Source organism: Rhipicephalus sanguineus, chromosome 7 (assembly GCF_013339695.2).
Source record: "Rhipicephalus sanguineus isolate Rsan-2018 chromosome 7, BIME_Rsan_1.4, whole genome shotgun sequence".
Lineage (NCBI taxonomy): Eukaryota > Metazoa > Arthropoda > Arachnida > Ixodida > Ixodidae > Rhipicephalus > Rhipicephalus sanguineus.
The window spans coordinates 9,473,969-9,487,504 of NC_051182.1; positions in this window are offsets into that span (position 1 = coordinate 9,473,969).

Below are 13,536 nucleotides of genomic sequence, written 5' to 3' on the forward strand. Positions count from 1 at the left end.
ACAATTGCTGAACAGGAAGTGCGGCGTGATTCCACCCCTGCACAGCATGGTGTGCTAAACGGTATTCACAGTGCATCCTGATAAAAATCAATGTAAATTTCATCAAATAGAATATCGGATGTCAATAGAGGCACGCTGCACACATCCCAAGAAAGGGAATGGGTAATTATTTCAACCGCTATTCTTTCTTTGCCTTTTCTCCCTTTCTTTCCTATTTTTTTTTCTCTTTAGCTGTCTTGCTGTTTGGTTTCTCTATATGTCTCAGTGTAGTCGGTCTCCTCACCTTCTATGTTTTCACCTATTTCTTCTATCTGTTACTTCTTTCACTCCCCCCCCCCTCTCTCTCTGTTGTCGGTCTCTCGCCTAATACCTGTTTCTCTGTTGCTTTGAAACTCTTTCTCCGTCTGTTTCTTTCGGTGCATTTCTGTCTTTTTCTCTCTCTCTATTCCCTTGCTTATCTCTATTTGTTTTTTCTCTTTATCTTTTTTTCTATGTCTTTTGTTGTCTCCCTCTCTCTGTGCAGTTGGTTTTGTCGCCTTCTATCTTTTTTTTTCTCTGTTGCTTTTCTTTCTGTCTATTTCTCAGTTTTCTATGTTCTCCTCTCTCTCTATGTGTAGTTGCTTTCTCGCCTTCTATACTTTTTTCTCTGTCTCTTCCCTTTCTGTCTATTTGTCTGTTTCTATTTTTTTCTCTCCCTCTGTACTCGTTCTCCCATCTTCATTTTCTTCCTGGTAACCCTCATGCCTCTCTCCTTCTCACCCTCACTTCCCTTTTCTAATAACCTTGCTGAGCTGCATATACTATTCAAGGCTATGCTCTCCTCTGCAAGCGGGCCTGGATAGCCGAGTGGTTATGGTGCTCGCCTTCAAATAGTTATTCACTGGTTCGAATCGCGCCTCGACAAAATTTCTTTTTTCGCCAAGAATTTTTTGTTCTCTTTCCTTCTATTTTTTTCTGTTTATTTCCTCTCTCTCTCTCTGTGCTATGGTTCTCTCGCTCATGAAGTTATTGCATCGTTTGCCGGACAAATCGGCACGCGTCTTCTGGTAAAAAAGCAGAAGAGGAAGAAGGCGACGGCAACGACGAAGATGGCACGTGCTGGTTCATGGTGATGATCATTTTCTATCTACGGCACATGGCCAACCTCGACTTTAACAGCTGTGCTGTAAAAGGGTGGTTCGTCGTTGGTGGGGCCCATCTTCCAAAGCCACACTGGCCCAGGGTTGCCAGTTAGCTTCCCAGTATAGTCAGTCAAATAGTTGTGCCTCCCCAAACTACCTATATTGTGCGCACATAATGGACGACAATGAAGGCGTGGCTAAGCTTGTTGCTGACCTATCACCAGCCTTGCTGCAATTGTTTTAAACATACGAGGGCTATGTTTGTTTTCAAGTTCTAATTCGTTCAAGGTGAAAACCACAGCGAAATTAAAGACGCTTATGTTTGGAACATGTAGAAACACTTTCCAGTTGCCCCTGTTCATAGTCGCCACTGCAACTGAGGCATTTATTGTGGCGTTGTGCCAGCGTTCTTTATGGCCCCCACATTGAAGACAGCCACCTTTCAGCCAATTCTGTATGCCGCTCACTGTTGTCTACACATCCTGCTTCAATGTTCCTGCACTGTTGCAACACTTTGCTGTCACTCATGAAGGCTTTACCATACACAATACTCATTCAATGATGAATTTTGGCTGTATTGCTGCATGCAGAAATCAAATGACACCACGCACTTCACACATAGTGGGAGACTTAATTGTTCGAGGCATGTTTGTGTGCCCAGTGTGTGCTCGGAATTCACAACTGCTACCTGGCAAGATCAGAGGACATACGAGAGGTGCTGTGCAACACGTCTGCACACAACGTCAGACTTTCACTATGGCTTTAATCGATTAAAAAACTGATAGGACTTCAAAAAAAAAAAAGGAGAAAAAAAATGAGCGCCGCTCTCACGTGCAAGGCAGGGTCACTGCAGAGTTGGTGAGCTTTTATCCTCTAAGCTCTCTCTTTCCCAGCCCTTTCGCTGTTCTCTCTTTTTCTATCTTCTTTCTTTGTGACTTTGTATCTCTTGCTCTCTCTCTGTTTATTTCTTTCTTTGTCTTTCTATCTTTTTCTCTCTTTTTTTCCTTTCTTGCTTGCTCTGTGCAGTCATCCCCTCACCTTCTATCCTTTTTTCTCTTCCCTTTCTCTCAATCTCTTTCTCTTCTTCTTATTTCTTTCTATTTCCATCACTCTCTGTCCTCGTTTGCCCCTCCTCCTTTCCTTTCTCCTTACACTCACATCTCTACTCCTCATCCTCAGTTTCCCTTTCCCACCCCCTTGCTATACTATTTACTATACAAGGCTATGTTATGCTCTGCTAACGTGACTGGATAGCCGAGTGGTGACAACGCTTTCCTTCTATTCGTTGGTCCGCAGGTTTGAGTCTTCCCTCGCCAAGAAATATTTTTGCCGAGAATTTCTCTCTTTTTCTTTCTTTCTCTCTGTTTGTCTCTTTCTTTCTCTCTATACTCGTTCTCTCGCCCATACGAGTTATGGCACCCTGTGCTGCAGAAATAGGTGCGCCTGTTCTGGAGCGAAGCAGAAGAGGAAGAAGACGGCGAAGAGAGCGTGTGCTGGTTCATGATGATAATGTTCTATCTACGACATATGGTAAACCTCAAGCATAACAGCTCTATTGTAACTTTACTCTGCTGTAAAAGAAAAATAGCTTTCGAGCAGATACTTTACTATGCCCTAGCCAAAGGCGAGGGCATAGTAAAGTATTTGCTTGACCTATCTGCATAGTAAAGTACCTAAAGTAACATAGTTATCTGCGTAGTAAAGTGTCTGCACAGCGTGGCATAAACTTTACTGTGAGTAAAGTTTATGCCACGCTATGATAAATGTCTCAGTTGGAGTGACGACAGTTTAGAGGTACCTGGAAAGTATGTGTAAGTGTTCCAAATAAAACAGTTGTGAATTTCATTTTGGTTGAAATTTTGCGACCAAGTGGGCTTTGAAAAAAAAAAAAGGTCGCCCTCATACTTAAGGTTAAAAAGCACATATAGTTGTGATGAATTAGCAGTGCAGTCTACACTGAGCCATAGGGGTATGTTATATGTTGTGCTTACTGGTTTGCGTGTACCGCTAGCTATCTCCTTAATATTGGCATAAAGGGAAAGTAAAAATATGCATGTTCACCTGCTTTTTTAAGGTGCAAGCCTTTATGTCTCATGTGGAGGCTGCACCGACAAAATGGCGGCAGAAAACACGGTACAAAAATATGGCACAGATACAGAAAATAATGGTACTAGAAAAAAACAAAAACTGGCAAACTCAAAATGTCCTGAAGTAGAACTGCTGCAACCAAAGCTGTGTCTGAGAACACAAGGTGCCCAACCAAATGGGGACAGTCGGGGTGGCTGGCGACGTGTCGTATGATGCGCCGTCGCTCCTAACTCATTTCTTGTTCACTTGGTATGAACAAAAATTGGCATAGAAAGGTAAGAATGTATGACTGATTGAATGTTAACTTTTACAGCCTATGCCAAATTACATTCGCTATGATTTTGGAATCCCTAGGTAAAACGCATCCACAGGAATTCTTTGCTTATTATGCAGTAAAAGGAATTGATGCTGAGAAGTGGTGCATGCACCACGTTTGAAAGGCATTTCAGACATGCACTCTGTCATGGCAGAACCTGGCGCAAATAACACCAGAAGCTGTCGGCCACTGTTTGCAACATGTGTTGTGTATAAGACTCCATCGGTAACAAATATGATAAAAAATATTTCATCGCCTTTTCCCTGTTGCCATTGCATGATTAGACACTCTGAATTGTAAGCTGAATTGTAAGCTTTCCATTGCAATAAAAAAACAAGTACGTTATAATTTGGTTGCCTGTCCATTTAAGGTATAGATAAGAACTCCTAGAAATTTTAAAAACAGAAATACAGCATCTCTAGGAAATAATCATGCCCTTCGAATCCACAGAACTCTTAAGAAAGGGTAAGTGGCCATTGTATAGCTGGTAAAATCACTTTCCTAGATCGAAGTAGCCAGCTGCACTACATAAGCTCTCATGTTGAGTGCTTATAATCTACCAGCAGGGATGAAATTTGTCATACTTTTACACAAGTTTTCTGTTTATTTTGGTGTACTTAACATTTTGAAACATTCGTAAGCTATTAACAAAATATTCAGTTTTACGCATAATGGATACTGAACCGAATACGACAGTATTCAATTCGATGTGTTATATCATTGAATATTTGCACACCCATAGAATATTTGCAGTGTCAGAATTTTCCTGGTGCATATAATTCTCCGTGTTGGCTTTACGTGTTTCCTAGAGAAAGCTTTTGTTCCATGTTTTGGAATAGAAGAGCGAAACTCGTTGATGTGCTACATCGACAAGTTTTCTAGGGTAGCTGTTTTCACTCACATTGACAAGTTTTCACTCTTCTATTTCAAAACATGTCTCACCAACTAGCCCAACAGTTCACGCTTCTGTGCCATGATCGTAAACTATTTTAACCAAGCCTTCATAGAGAGTGTTGTACTTGTACTACATTTGCTTATTGCAAAGCAACTGTATGGTTCACATATATTCATGTTCGACAAGCACAGTTGTGTAGCTAGGTGAATAATATAATGACCCATCTGGCCTATGACCAATGGGAGGGTGGAGGGTGGAAGAGGGGGGGGGGGGGAGTTCTTAGGAGTGTACTTACAGGCTGTTAAGAGTGGACAGGCAAATCTGTCTTATTGTTGCATGAGTGGCAGAGCATGTCAGTTGAGAATAAATATGAGGTAAGGATTCGAGGCACGGGTGGTGAGAGAATGGCATGTGAACTGTTGGAAGCATTTCATGATGGGGAAGGAGTGATGTGTGTATTAGTGACCCATCTGTTGAAACTCGGAAAGGCAGAAAAGTTTCTTGAGCATTCTCTTGTGATGGTTGTTAATGTTAAATGGCTGTGACGTTGCACCTTGCCCTACTGCGCATGTGTCTGTTCTAGAGCTGTGTGAATAGCAAAATTTTGGGTGGGAAGCGAATTGGAATATTAAAGTGCGAGTGCGAATCGAATCGAATATTTTTCGAATATTTCTCGAATATTTCTGGAATATTCTTCGAATGCTTCGAAGTGAAAATGCAGAAAAAAGGTTAGAGAGGATTCCTAAGCATATTCTTATGAGATATCAACATGAAAGTGTTTCTTTTCGCTAGGCTGATGAAGGACTGGTCGGATGGTGTTTCATAGTTGTCTTATCGAGGATGAGGCAATGTAGAGGCCGAATTCTATTTATGTACATGATTTGGTGCATTCAAAGTGTTGCCGACAACACTTTACACGTGATAGACAAAGATGCCATTTCCTCAGCCTCTCCTCCTCTTTCAACTCCTGTGGAAGCCCAACTGATGTGGCGGACAAGGGCGTGCTCCCTTCAAGTCTGGAGTTCCAAATCTGCCTTGTAGACGTCGATATATCAGAACATCTGAAATTTTGGATGCTAAAAAGCTTCGGCGTCCTATTTTTCGGACTTCCTGCCCAAATTTCAGGCCCAAAACAGCATTAATTGAGCCTCCAACTTTGCCAGATCTTTCATCTCCATGTTGGAACCAGCGTTTTCTTGAGTTAATACATTTGCGACCGTAACGAGGCTTGAAAGGAAGCTTTGCCGCAGTACGAGATTGTATTGAGGTGAAGCATATTGAAAATCTAGCGACCACTTCTAATCGGACAGTTGACTAATTGTGTCTTGACAAAGTTCGATTGTAACGAAGCTTGAAAAACAGCTTTGCCGCAATACCGGTGTGTGATGAGGTGAAGAATATTCAAAATCTGGGGCCACTTCATTCGGACGTTGACTGTCTCTTGGCAATGTTCGACCGTAACGGAGATTGAAAGGCAGCTTTGCCGCATAACGAGAGTGTAATGAGGTGAAGCATATTAAAATCTAAAGGGGTCACTTTCAATCGGACGTTGATTGTATTTGTTTTTGGGAAGTTCAAATAGGTTCGAATAGTAAAATTCCAGTGCGAATGGAATCGAATAGCAAACACTATTCGAAAAATATTCGAAATTTCGAATATTCGCACACCCCTAGTCTGTTTCCTTACATATTTGCTGGCAAAGCCACAAATAAAGATAGATGGAAGTTAACACATATCCTGTGTTTCTTGTCGTGAGTGTCATCTTCTGCATTTTATTACCTCCCTGAAGCTATGCACGTACATCTTGCTGAGTTATAAGCTTTGTTGAACTATTTATTGTATGCGGCATCGTTGACACAAGATGACAACAGGGCATATGCTGAAGCTCCTGTAAGATCACAGGCCGAAGGTAACAAGCAGCTTAACTATGTTAGGACAAAAAGCGCTGACATTTAGGATATTACTGTTCTCCTATGTTGTAAGTGCTTCAGTGGAGTCTTGTGAGATTAAAATGTGGTGCTCCCACAAAGAATTTTTTATTTCTGTACTGTCACCAACCTGGAAAACTATGTAGACAATAAGTAAAGGAGATCAGGGTTAGGCCGAATGATGTGATGCCTGACACTGCAAATGAATGCAAGAGTACTTAATTACCATTGTATTGCAAGTGGAATATTATATTCAATATGAACCTCAGCTTGCTTTGCCATGGTGTTCCTGTGGTTGTACACCTTCTTACCACCATGGCAGGATTGCGAGAACTAACGTCTCTGTCAAAATCTTGTGCAGGTGTGTGACACAAGCAGTCACTGTTTACAACTTCAAGGTACCTCTTACCACCTGTGGCAGTATTGCCAGAACTAACGTCTGTGTCAAATTCTTGTGCAAGTGTGCAAGGGACAAAACAGAAGTGGTCACTGTTTACATCTTTAAAGTCCTAAACAAGCACACCAGACCATGAATGTACAGTGTCTGACAGCTCCAGTGGAATACACATCATGATGGCTGGAGCCATCCCTGTGTGGCACCAGCTAGCCTGTGACAAGCTGCATACTTTTGCTTGCGACAACTGTGTGGGAACAAAAAAGGGACACCGCACACGGAAAGGCTTTTAGGCAATCTTAACGGCTTGTGGTGAGGGAATTCTGAAAAGGTCTGATGTGCCATCTTGCAATAAAGAAGCAACTTTTATACCTAGTCTGTCTTGTGTTAGTAGGAGTCTGATAAACGTAGACAGTACAAGTTCGTGGCTGGGGAAGGATGATGGTGAGGAGATGCCCTCTTGAAACGTTACCTGCACCCTCCTCCCATCCCCTTCTTGGTGCAATGGAAGTTTTGCCCCTCTAGGTATTAGTTCCTTCAGTGGTGCTCCTGAACGGCTTGCGATTGAGCTTGCTCTTACTACCTGCTTTACCCAAGTACCAATTCTGGTGTTCGATTTTTCTTGCTCCGTAGCAATTTTGAATAGAAAAAGAGGCTTGAAACATTACGCAAACAAACAGAGCGTTAAATGATTACCATGGATATTCTGTACACAGACCTCCCCTATACAATTCACTAAAGAGTCCCAAATTACATGCCTGATTAAACTGTAAGAAAGCATGTAGTTTCTTGATGTTATTTTTTTAAAACAGTACAATAACCTTGCAAAAACCAGAGTGTCATCAGTGGTGCTTGATATACAGTGCATGAAGCCAGTGAATATAAACTGCAATGATGCCACCAGAAGCATTAGCAAAAGTAAATTCACCCTGATAGAAACCTCATTCTGCATTAAGACTGTCCAGGCATTATTAACAAATTATATTCAATAATTTCATTACTTCTAATTGTCCCATTTGCATAATCCTATCTCATCCATAGCATGCTGTGAATCCAATAATTATTGACCTACGAGGGGTATTACTAAAGTTGCCAGCTCATTTAAGGTACCTGCTAGCCCCAGTGCTAACCTCATTAAATTGGAGGCTTTAATAAGTACTGCGTTGTGTTAATTCCTTCAAGAAATTTTTAGCATCCCCTTGATAGCTATTTTTTGAAGATTTGATGATGCATCTCCCCATCTGATGACAGGCACTTGCCTAATTACCACCCCTTATTTCCAACAAGCAGCCCCTATAAGATGCTTCAACGCATGCTATAATCGCAGGTCACCATAAGTTTCCTGATGCCACCTTGCTGTTATTTCTGGCACAGCATAGTTTTCATAAATCATTTTCTTGCAAAGCTCAACTTGCTTCCTTGACCAACTGCACCTATAATTTTTTACCATTCTTCAATAGCTATTTTTCTTGATTACTCGAAAGAACGCAATAATGTGAACCATAAGCCACTACTTTTCAGAGAAAATTAATGAAATACAGATGATCATCTCCTATACCTAGCCTGAGTATATGCGTCCTTAATAATCATTTTCATTTTGGAGCATATATATGTGAAGGCACGAAATCTGAAGTACCACTGGGGTCTGTCATAGGCATTTCGCACTTCTTTAAGGGTGCGATGCAACAATTTTGAATTAATGCTGCAATAAGTTAGAAGAATTACTGCCTTGCGAATCGCTTGCCACATTTTTTTAAAGAGTAAATTGATATGGGCTCGTTACAGAGGCTGGAGTTGATGGCGATGCTGGCCACCGCATCAGCACTAATTAATGAGACAAAGGACGGCGCGTGTATAATTAAGGCACACACACGCGTGCGCGTACTATGTATGCTTCACTGCAATACATTCCGTGCACTTCACCGCATGACACAACTGTGTTGCGGCAATGTTGACATTTAGAAAGAAGTTTAGGTGTTGTGAATGTAAGCTAGACAATGCTCCTTGCAATAAAATATCTATTTTATTTCCCTTTTCATTTGTACACAACTAGCTAAACAGACACTGCTTATAAAAACGATTGTCATCATCGACGACAGCATCGTTAAACAGCCACTCGGTCAATAACGTCGCGTGAACGCCTGTTCATATCCCGTCGCTGCCAACTTGCGCATTCCGTATCGGTCGCGCGCAGTTACGCAAGACGAAGCTTAAATAAAAGTGTTTGTTCAAGTAATTCGCCCAAATGACAGTCCAACTGATAGCGATCGATCCTCGATCACTCAACACACGCACTTACCACACATCCACGCAAAATCGCATAACACATGGCTTTTATTTCATGTTCGCACAGCTCATTATCAATGCTTATAGATTTGGCGGCCAACACTTCGGGATATTGACGTTACCAACAAGTAACGTTGGGCGTTACCTACTATAAGCGCCGCGGAGAAGGTCCCTCCGCTCATAAAAGCGTCTACTGAACACGACGACATCGCAGGAAGTAACAAAAGCGCAACGACTTGCATATGAATCACCTTCTACTCTTACACAACGCGACCACGTCGACCACGTCCCCACGGGCAGAGGCGGTTCTCGCTAACGCACACAGCTCACGGTCATAACCAACATCCATCACGGAGAACAAGCCACCATAGAGTTTTCACAAGTTAGTGAGAAACTCTACGGTAACCACACTACCTAAGCCGCCTAAAAAAATTTCCAGCCGAGCTACTCTGCCGCCACCTACTTATATGCTTCAAGCCAAGTCAAGCCAGTTTTAAGCGGCTATATGGGTGCGCCGAACGCTTTTGCCACATTTTGTCTCGTGCGCCCTGGGCGTACGAGACACTGCCATACAACACACAATACACACAATGCGAGGCAGCGCGTTAAAAGTCGACCGCACAAACAGAACTCGGCACGACGATCACACGAACGCAGAACTATACGGGCTAGGAAGGTCTCCTTAGTGTCGTGAGCGCGCCTGCCAGGTGGAAAGATTGCGCGATCCAGCGTGCAGACGGCGCTGCCGCTCGCTGGCGTGCTTTCGCGTGTGTGAGCCTGCGCTCTATGGAGTTTCCCGTTGAAACCAAGCTTTGTAGTTTCGGTATAAGCTCGTTGTGTAGGCCACACATGGCGCTGATAAATTGTAAAACGAAGAAAAGAAAACTCTGGAGACTATGCGGGCAGATTAGCTTCTTCTGAACGGCACATGCTGGCGTAGAGAACAAACATGTAGGAGCAGTGCCAGGTAGGAGATTCGGGGTTTCCGTTCTAGTTGATCAACATTCTTTTTCACGCAGTAAGGTTTGAGTACAATGATTGAAATATTCATTGACAATTATAGCGGTTATATCAAGAACAAAAATAAAATGAACAGTGAATGAGACGCAAAGACAGATATTTTCGCGCAGAATGTGAGTAAACAGTGAAAGGAAAATATAGGTGCATATAAAAAAGAAAAATAATTAATTAAAAGTAAGAATCAGCGAACAGTCAAATGAAATTTATGTACACATGAGGGACCTCCCTTGATGTTTCTCGCCCACTCTTGCAGGCATACTGGATCCGTAGAAGCTCTGAATGAGAATCGATGCCTTTTCATTGCACGAGTTCTTTTGCATAACGTCATGGAGCAGGTTGTCTTTTTCTTTTTAGGCATGTTGCGTTGGAGAGGCTAGAAAGATTTGCAGTCGCACGCGAGCATGCACGAACCTCTCAAGACGCAGCTCGGAATGAAATTGCAACAACCACGAAAATTCCAGGGTCGGATCTAAGAGGAACAGGGTACCCATAAGCGTGCGCAGGGTTCCCCTTCAGGGGGGGCGAAGGTTCGTCGCAGCGCCCCCCTCCCTATTATGTCAATGTATGCGGCTGCCTTTGCGCCCCTCTTCTCGCCCCCCCTACAATGTATAGGGCTGACTTTGCGCCCCCCCTTCTCGCCCCCTTGCCCCCCCCCCCCCCCCCCTGCGCACGCCTATGAGGGTACCGGTGCCCTTACCCCCTCCCTCCTTTAATTTTCGACGACCGTAGCGGCGGCCGCTACGGGTCGCTGCGAGCGCCTGCACCCTAAAGCTTTACTGCACCCTAGATAAAGTGTTCTAGAAAGGGGTAGTGGGCTGACTGGAGGCCGTGCACTGACGCACTTTATGTCTCACCTGGTAGATGGCGCCACCACCACCTGCAATGTAAGCGACGCGTTGCTGCCCTCAGCGCGAAGGTTAGTTTGCCAGCGCTTCAAGCACAAACTATTCTTGTGCAACCCCTGTATATAGCCATTTTCGTTGCTTTTTTTCTTTTGCGTGAGCATATTCTTGCTTTGGCCGTCGTTCTGGCGCCTGAAGTATCGCTAAACATGAGCGCGTCATCAGCGGGCGCCGGATGCAATATATGCTGTAAACCGCCAGTTTTGTGTTGCAGTACGAGCTCTCGCTTAAAAAAAAGATCTCGCAGTTTTATTGCGTTTAGATAAATAATTAATTTATGGGGTTTTACGTGCCAGAACAACTTTCTGATTATGAAGCACGCCGTAGTGGAGGACTGCGGAAATTTCGACCACCTGGGGTTCTTTAACGTGCACTGACATCGATTGCCTTTAGATAAAAGAGACTAATACTTTCATGCTAGCGTTTGTACTCGGTAGTATCTTTAGTGAGGTCATACTCTCACTAAATAAAACAATATTACTACAAACTTAAGCACCTTACGCGCTCTCAGTTGATATATTCTCCTGAAAAGTGCAAGAAAATGTGTGGGAGTGCACAGCAGGAAAGACCTATCCTAATCATGCCCAAGAAATAAAAGACCGAAAGTAAGGGTAGACCATGCAATCAGATTTTGCTTCTTGAAGACCCCTCACATGCTGGAAATTATATTTGTGTAATGAATTGCATGCAAACACCGCTATCAGTTGAGTGCAAAATTCAGTTAGCAATTCTGCTGACACTGTAATATGCCTAAAAGGTTCATTTGCACTCTTTTCTACAGAACTATTTGTCCGCACTCCTGTATTTAGAAAAATGAATTTGTAATGAAGGTGTGGAAAAATGTAGACAACAATCGTTCACGGAAATAAGTGAAAAGTTTATTTGGTGGGGCAGCACAATGACCTCACTCCACAAAAGCCATGCGTATCAATCACTTTCATTTTTTTTTTCAAAGTGAAAACAGATGGAAAAAAGCCGAAATAGCTTGAAGAGGGCCTTGCCTCATTTTGTACTTTCAGCGTGTGCGGCAAAAAGCATGTCTCCTAAAACAGCCCAATAGATGCGAGAAAAATACTCACAAAGAGACGCTAAATATTTTCAATAGCATACTTATCATAGCATAAATTTAAAAAGTTCACAAAAGCACATGAATACTCAACACATATTGCTCACACAATAAGTAAAGACACTGAATCAGAAGAAATACAAAAAATGACAAATAATAGACACATTTCCATTCAAACACATGCATATTTATACAGATCTGCTGACGTTCTGGTAGATCATATTAATCGCACTGTTGATGGTACGCCAAGGACCAAAGCCACCATTCACAATTGAATTAAGCAGAGTTGGCACTTATTCAAGGGTTTATTGCTATAGTATGCATGGCGAGTGGCAACATACTATCTTGCTTGTTTTTCAAATCGCATTTTCTTGTATTTGGGTCAGTGAAACAGAAAAAGAATATTCAGAAAAGATTCATACTTCGAGTTTAACCTACACTTGTAAAATCTAAACGCAGGAACAATAATAAAATTTAAAAAATCTTCTATAGCAAGGAAAAAAAATTAAGAGCAGCGGCTTATCTTTAAGTGCTTTGCTTTTTGGCGTTTGCCTGCTCTGTCTGTGTTTAGCCCCTTAATGTAAAAATGAAGTCGCGTAACAACATAGAATTGGATTATTTTTTGAGAGAGCATTGAGGCATGGCTTGGGCACCCAACCTCTTGCCAAAGCCTTGCTTTCACAATGGTCAGCACATCTAAAATGCTGTCTGCATGGAGTTCTTCACATGAAAAGCAGCCCGTGAACAAGTCTTGCTACCAATCTACATTATTCACAACTACAGGAACTGAAAAATGAAACGTATTGACGAAGCAATGCTCGGCCGAAAACCTGCAGCGACGACGAAACACAGCAGCAGCCCTACAGCTAGCAGCGGGGCGAAGGCGCGAAGGCTCCCATTGCTGACGATGGTAGCGCCGCCACGCGGGCACTCAGGAAAACGAAAACTCGTTTACATTTTTTGCGCCGCGGCAACGTACCCTCTCCCCGGAGAGTGGGCTCACTACCCAATATTCTAGAACACTATACCCTAGAGTTACTGTAAATGTTACTTCTATGTGGCGGAGTTGCTCATCTGTTTTCGAAACGCCGCTAGCAATCGTGCACTGCAGAGAAGCTGATGCGCAGGCCGCCGCCGCTGCAGCGAACCGGTTTGTACTCCCGTGCCACAGTCCCGAAAGGAGACTTTCATAAAGGGACGCTTTTCACCAATACGAAGCAGCGCCGCATGTTCCTTGTGTCCTTGTCTATTAGGCACCGTGGAACGCCGCACAGAAGCCTTCGCGGTAGGGATGTCCGAAAAGCAAATTTTTGGTTCGAAGCGAGCAGTGATTACGTCGAATAATTTTGAATCGAATAGTTCGAATAGTATGTATCACACATTATATATAAAAAAAAATTAGCATAAATATTGTCGAGGCCCAACTAACCTGCACAGCGTTTTTTTTTTTTTTTAATTGGAACGAGGCATGTGAGACTGTCATTCTTTTTGCTGCAAGTAAACGCTACTAAACTAAGCGC